Raw genomic sequence first — 6,961 nt, forward strand, 5'->3', positions numbered from 1 at the left:
TCAATGAAAACTGGTCGGTCACACAGTAATTTACTGTTAATTTCATCTCCTGGCTTCCACACATAGCTTACAAGCCATTTTTAAAAGTCTAATAAATCCATCATACACCTTCACAATAAAGCCATTATTTATTTTAGACAGGTCTAGGAAGCATGATATAAAGAAATGTAGACTATTTAAGAAAAACCGATATATCGTGCATCCCTAGCTTAAAGTTTTTATAAACTATTCAGCTATTTCTTCACATTACAAGCACAGCAATGTGCACATGGTAGTAGGCTATAAGTGCAAATGTTCCATTAGCAGGAAAACACCATTATCAAAAGTGACCACAAATGCAATTATGCATGTAATGCTTTTATTAGAAAAGGGTTCATTTTTATGGTGGAAATTATCTTTCCCAAACTTGAAACTCACTCGCTGTTTATGTATGCCAGTTAGGCTCTACACCCCTTGTAAAGCAGATGAATGTGCTTAATTAAGAAGTTATTTGGCCACTTTAGTTGTGATACAAACCTTATTAAAACATATGAGCTAGACGACTATGATTCAAACAAGTTGCACAAAAAAAGCCATTGTTTCTTATGCTGGGCATCATTCACAAGTGATAATATATAATTCACAAGTGATAGGCTAATATTTCACCCATCAGGCTATTCTTGATTTAATCTTGTCTTTACATATACTAAATAACATATGCACCTGTATCGAAACAGGGGCAGTGGGAAAAATAACATGTCATCTATGCACTTAAATAGCGAATGGTGSATGCTTTTCCCCGTGGTTTATTTACATGCCAGCCAGGTTGCTTATATTTACAACAGGAGTATAACTTATGTGCTTAATATTAGGAAAGTTAATAAATAAATAAATAAATACAATTCGTAGGCCTAGCCTATAGAAAGATGGGATCCTCTTTTTAAGAGGCCATCAAAACTCTGTATTCTCCTGCAATTGCATAACCTATAGAAATGTTGCGCAACATGAGATCAAGGGCTCTCATGAGTGTTGAAGATTTAACACTTTGCATTGATGTCAGAGTGATTAGAGGACAATAGAGTACTAAGTACCAGGCAGTTAGCAAGTTCGGAGGCTACTAATGACCAGCAGTAGAGAGCTTGGAGAAGCCTAATTACTGTGACTAGACGGTCATGTGAATTTGACTGCCTTCATACTCATGACCGCGTTGTGTCGGTAAACGGTCACCAAACAGCCCTACACAATACATAAGCATGCACTGTTTTCTTAACCACAACAGATGGATGCATAAAATAATTTATATGGAAATAAATTCCCTGTGACTGAAATTTGGAATAGTAGGCAAATGCAATTCAAGGCATGTATCAAAATGTTGCTTACTGAAACTCACAAAGTCATCCACTCCTTGTAATAAATTTGAAGCAATAGCCTACCCGCATGTGATCAACTAGATTATAAATTCAGCACCGTTTGATTGGGACAGCACCATCATGCTGTGAGACAAGCGTGGGGACTCGTTTTGATAAATCAATAATGTCAGATTTTGTGTTTCCCTGAATCTCCATTTGGATATTGGTTATGCTAACATTAGCTGGGAAAATGTTACCTAAATTGAGGTGAGTGCTGCCCATGATCATCTTGTCTAGTATGCTCATTTATTAGAACATTTTGCCATGTTATGTAGATTAACTAATGGATTATTTTGCTCTACAACTCGCAGTCGCCTAGTAGCCTAGGCCTACTCCCGACCAAAAGCCTGTGACTTCACCGACTTTGTTTGATAATCAATTAATGTGATTTTGTTTCACTGAATCTCTGTCTGTATAGACAATTTGGTTATTGGTTTCTGGTTAAGCAAATAAGTGAAGGTGGTAACAGTGCATTCGGAAGTTTCAGACCCCTTGACTTTTTCTACATTTTGTTACGTTCCGCATTTTAAAACGATTACATTGTATTTTTTTTCAATCTACACACAATCCCCATAATGAAAGTGAAAGTAATTTTTTGCAAATGTATTAAAACAAAAAATACCTTATTTATATAAGTATTCAGACCCTTTGCTATGAGACTTGAAATTGAGCGCAGGTGCATCCTGTTTCCATTGATCATCCTTGAGATGTTTCGACAACCTGATTGGAGTCCACCTTTGGTAAATTCAACTGATCTGGGAAAGGGTAGCAAAAATTTCTGCTGCATTGAAGGTTCCCAAGAACACTGCAGCCTCCATCATTCTTAAATGGAATAAGTTTGGAACCACCAAGACTCTTCCTAGAGCTGGCAGCCCAGCCAAACTGAGCAATCGGGGGAGAAGGACCAAGAGGTGACATCCCTGACCAAGAGGTCAGAGAGGTGACCAAGGACCTGATGGTCACTCTGACAGAGCTCTAGAGTTCCTCTGTGGAGATGGGAACCTTCCAGAAGGACAACCATCTCTGCAGCAATCCACCAATCAGGCATTTATGGCAGAGTGGCCAGACGGAAGCCACTCCTCAGTAAAAGGCACATGACAGCCCACTTGGAGTTTGCCAGAAGGCACCTAAAGGACTCTCAGACCATGAGAAACAAGATTCTCTGGTCTGATGAACAAAAGTTGATCTCATTCGCCTGAATGCAAGCCGTCACTGCTGGAGGAAATCTGGCACCATCCTAGGTGAGCATGCTGTGGGGATGTTTTTCAGCAGTAGGGACTGGAAGACTAGTCAGGGTTGAGGCAAAGATTAACGGAGCAAAGTACAGAGAGATCCTTGATGAAAACCTGCTCCAGAGCGCTCAGGACCTCAGACTGGGGCGAAGGTTCACCTTCCAACAGGACAACAAGCCTAAGCACACAGCCAAGACAAGGCAGGAGTGGCTTCGGGACAAGTCTCTGAATGTCCTTGAGTGAACCAGCCAGAGCCCAGATTTGAACATCTCTGGAGAGACCTGAACATAGCTGTGCAGCAACACTCCTCATCCAACCTAACAAAACTTGAGAGGATCTGCAGAGAAAAATGGGAGAAACTCCCAAATAAAAGTTGCGCCATACAGGTGTGCCAAGCTTAAAGCGTCATACAAGACTCGAGGCTGTAATCACTGCCAAAGGTGCTTCAAAGTACTGAGTAAAGGGTCTGAATACTTATGTAAATGTTATATTGYATTTGTTTTTTTATACATAAATTAGCAAAAAAAATCTAAAACCTTGTTTTTGCTGGTAGATTACTATTAATTTTTTTCTTTTTAAATCTACCTGCCACAGTGGCTGGTGGACCAAAAMGTTATTTGCCCTATTCTGACTGTTTTGTGAATACTATGATTTTCCCCATTGTGGGCAATTCAATTGCGGTCACYGTTACCGTTTTGGTAACAGTGTGAAGTGCTTTAATAACTTAATAATTCATAAACAAAATAGTTATCAGTAAAAACACAAAAAAAAAAGTTGGGGGGGAGATCAGCTTTAATAGTGTTAACTATAACTACATTTGTAGATATACCTTTACTTGGTACTTCTGTGAACTCTCATAATCCTTCCTGAAAATATCTTAAAGATAAGTCCGTTTTTGGTAACAAAATGACAAGACATTAGGCAATATAAAATACTTTCTGAAAAACGAAATATAAAATGTTGATATTAATTGTTATGGGCCGTTACTTCAACAATATTGTGTTGGTGTATTTCTAATATCTTATAAGACTTTTTCTRGTATACTTTTTTAAAGACCCCATTCCCCATCTGAGTGACCAGAAATCAAAGCCTTTGCTTTTTACACATTTCTGGGATGGAACATGGTTGAAAAATKTATCTATGCCTTAATTTCCCCAAAATATAGAATCCTAGCTTTCATTTGACACCAAATTTGACACCATGGGTCCTATTACATGGAAATGACCAACTGTAAATACTATAGGCCTGTCTTGTGTTAAGGTGGTGTTACATCACCACCTTGATAGCAAATGTGATGGGACCACACAATGAGCAGAGCACATTACAGTACAACAGTGATCTGGGGATTTATTCTGTTTGACTCGTCTTGCGCTCACTCAGCTAGCCTAGATMGTATTAGTTACATGCCAAGGAGCACCATCAACTATGGTTGTGGTCTTTCTTACAGCATGGCATGCAAAGCAAGGGAGCTCCCCTCTTCTCCTACTCTCACACAAAGATATTAAATGAAAGCTTAGAGAATGATGAATGGGATGAAAATGCATGTTTTCTCAATGTTCCCTAATGTTTTACCTTGGGTCATTTCCATGTAAAAAGGACCCATGAGCACCAACATGTGAAGTTCATAGTCACATATCAAATTGGGTGTCAAATGAAAGCTAAGGGTCTACATTTTTGGTAAATTAAGGCAGATATACAGTACCAATAAAAAGTTTGGACACACCTACTCATTCAAGGGTTTTTCTTTATTTTACTATTTTCTACATTGTAGAATAATAATGAAGAAAACTATGAAATAACACATATGGAATCATGTAGTAACCAAAGAAAGTGTTGAACAAATCAAAATAGATATGAGATTCTTCAAAGTAGCCACCCTTGCCTTGATGACAGCTTKGCACACTCTTGGCATTCTCTCAACCAGCTTCACCTRGAAGGCTTTTCCAACAGTCTTGAAGGAGTTCCCACATATGCTGAGCACTTGTTGGCTGATTTTCCTTCACTCTGCAGTCCAACTCATCCCAAACCATCTCAATTGGGTTGARGTCGGGTGATTGTGGAAGCCAGGTCATCTGATACAGCACTCCATCACTCTCCTTCTTGGTCAAATATCCCTTACACAGCCTGGAGGTGTGTTTTGGGTCATTGTGCTGTTGAAAAACAAATGGGGATACCTAGTCAGTTGCACAACTGAACGCATTCAACTGAAATGTGTTTTCAGCATTTAACCCAACCCCTCTGAAGCAGAGMGGTGCGGGGGGCTGCCATAATCGACATCCACGTCTTCGGCGCCCGGGGAACAGGGGCCAATGCTCTAACCACTAGCGCAAACCAGATGGGATGGCGTATCGCTGCAGAATGCTGTGGTACCCATGCTGGTTAAGTGTGCCTTGAATTCTAAATAAGTGTYACCAGCAAAGCACCCCCACACCTCCTCCTCCATGCTTCATGTTGGGAACCACACATGTGGCGATCATCCATTCACCTACTCTGCATTTCACAAAGACAAGTCGATTGGAACCAAAAGTCTCCAATTTGGACTCATCAGACCAAAGGACACATTTCCACCAGTCTAATGTCTATTGCTTGTGTTTCTTGGGCCAAGCAAGTCTTCCTTTCTATTTGTTCCTGATAGTTTTTCTTTAGCAGGCAATTGACAGCAATTCGCATGAAGCCTGAGTTCAACATGCTCCTCTGAAGAACAGCTGATGAGTGTGCTGTTACTTTGAACTCCTGGTGAAGCTTTATTTATGGGCGTCAATCTAGGTGCAGTTAACTCTATATATGACGTATCCTCTTGCAGCAGAGGTAACTCTTCTTCCTTTCCGTGACAGTCCTCATGAAACCAGTTTCATTCATAGCGCTTGATATTTTGCTGACTGACTCTTCATTTCTTAAAGTAATGATGGACTGTCATTCTCTTTGCTTATTGAGGCTTCTTGCCCATAATATGGATTTGGTCTTTTTACCAAATAGGGCTATCTTCTGTATACCTTGACTACCTTGTCACAACACAACTCGATTGGCTTCCAACGCATTAAGGAAATAAAATTACACAAATAATCTTTAACAAGCACACCAGTTAATGAAACACATTCTAGGTAACTGCCTCATGAAGCTGGGCATTGATGGGAGATAACATTGTTCCAAGTAGATAAATTGAAGCTGACATCAAGGCTATAGATGGCAGGGCTCCTTGAAGGAATCTCTAAATCTAATTATATTTGATTGTGTTTAACTACTTTTTTTTACTAACATGATTCCATATGTGTTATTTCATTTTTATTTAACGTAGTCAAGTCATATAAGATCCCAAATTTCTCATATTTACAAATGAGCGCCATAGCAGAGAAGGTCAAAAAGGCCTCTTTGGACGAGGCTGGATTTTTTGTAAAAAAAAATTGTACGACAAAGCACACATCACAACAAGAGAGACACCATAACACTACATAACGAGAGAGACCTAAGACAATATAGCATGACAGCAACACATGAAAAACACATCATGGTAGCAACACAACACATGGTACAAACACTATTGGGCACAGACAACAGCAAAGGACAAGAAGGTAGAGACAACAATACATCACGCGAAGCAGCCACAACTGTCAGTAAGAGTGTCCATGATTGAGTATTTGAATGAAGAGATAAAACTGTCCAGTTTGAGTGTTTGTTGCAGCTCGTTGCAGCGAACTGAAAAGAGGAGCGACCCAGAGATGTGTGTGCTTTGGGGACCTTTAACAGAATGTGACTGGCAGAACAGGTGTTGTATGTGGAAGATGAGGGCTGCAGTAGRTATCTCAGATAGGAGGGAGKGAGGCCTAAGAGGGTTTTATAAATAAGCATCAACCAGTGGGTCTTGCGACGTGTATACAGAGATGACCAGTTTACAGAGGAGTATAGAGTGCAGTGATGTGTCCTATAAAGAGCATTGGTGGCAAATCTGATGGCCGAGTGGTAAAGAACATCTAGCCACTTGAGAGCAACCTTACCTGCCGATCTATAAATTACTGCTCCGTAATCTAGCATGGGTAGGATGGTCATCTGAATCAGGGTTAGTTTGGCAGCTGTGGTGAAAGAGGAGCAATTACGATCCACTGTATCACATCCGGCCGTGATTGGGAGTCCCATAGGGCGGCGCACAATTGGCCCACCGTCGTCCAGGTTTGACCGGGATAGGCCGTCAWTGTAAAAAAATATTTGTTCTTAACTGACTTGCTTACTTAAATAAAGGTTAAATGTAAAAAATTACAAAATATATAAAATAAAAAATATGAGAGGAAACCAAGTCTAGATTTAACCTTAGCCTGCAGCTTTGATATGTGCTGAGAGAAGGACAGT

General features: G+C 40.0%; 1 protein-coding gene across 2 annotated transcripts in view; it reads right to left on the reverse strand.

Annotated features, from left to right (window-relative positions):
- Window positions 1–6,961, reverse strand: part of LOC111978110 (leucine-rich repeat-containing protein 1) — a 77,059-nt gene that overhangs the window by 63,066 nt on the left and 7,032 nt on the right. The window contains exon 1 of one of the 2 annotated variants that reach the window (XM_070448601.1): window positions 6,613–6,813. The exons of the other annotated variant lie outside the window; for it this stretch is intronic. The gene's annotated coding sequence lies outside the window, so the exon portion shown is untranslated. Of the gene's footprint in view, window positions 1–6,612; window positions 6,814–6,961 lie in introns of those variants that run through there. 2 annotated transcript variants of the gene reach the window in all.

Source organism: Salvelinus sp. IW2-2015, linkage group LG18 (genome assembly GCF_002910315.2).
Source record: "Salvelinus sp. IW2-2015 linkage group LG18, ASM291031v2, whole genome shotgun sequence".
Lineage (NCBI taxonomy): Eukaryota > Metazoa > Chordata > Actinopteri > Salmoniformes > Salmonidae > Salvelinus > Salvelinus sp. IW2-2015.